Source organism: Halyomorpha halys, unplaced genomic scaffold, assembly GCF_000696795.3.
Source record: "Halyomorpha halys isolate HHAL.00 unplaced genomic scaffold, Hhal_1.1 Scaffold1086.1, whole genome shotgun sequence".
NCBI classification, from domain to species: domain Eukaryota; kingdom Metazoa; phylum Arthropoda; class Insecta; order Hemiptera; family Pentatomidae; genus Halyomorpha; species Halyomorpha halys.
In genome coordinates this window covers 120,829-121,439 of record NW_027114939.1, presented here as the reverse complement: position 1 = coordinate 121,439, position 611 = coordinate 120,829, and positions in this window count along the sequence as shown.

The following is a 611-nucleotide window of genomic DNA, read 5'->3' as shown; positions in this document are numbered from 1 at the left end:
ACGAGACCAGCTAATGTAAAATGTCGTTAGAGTGCTACCAATGGGTAGTTGCTCTACACGCCTGTAACACTCCATTTTAACTAAGACCATATTTAATGAACGTATTATGTAATATACAGTTTCAAAAAAGATATTAAATAAAAAAAAAGTAAGGTCATCAGTATACCGGTGCTAGTATTAAGTACTCGGTAACTACTCAACCATGTTGATAAACTCTATTAAGGAACTAGTTCTCGAAATAATTACTGATAAAACAAAATATGTGGTTAACATTAGAAATGGAAGCAATTTTGGTGATATAGATGTAGGAGGAAATACATTTAAACAGTAAGATAGATAATTTTAAGTATTTAGGTTCTACGGTGACTTGAAAAAAACAAATTGATGCTTGTTATTTATCAATTTCGAAATTATTCAGCATACAACTTTTGTCCTAAAACCTAAGTTAAAATTTAAGTAACTATTATTTTTTTTTCTAAGTGTAATTATTATTTTTTCTTTTTGTTTTTTTTAAAAACTTATTTATCCATTCAAGTGTTTCCTGTAACTGGCTTTTTATTATATTTTCCTCTGAATCTATGTGTTAGTCTTATTCTCGTAAAATGTATCTA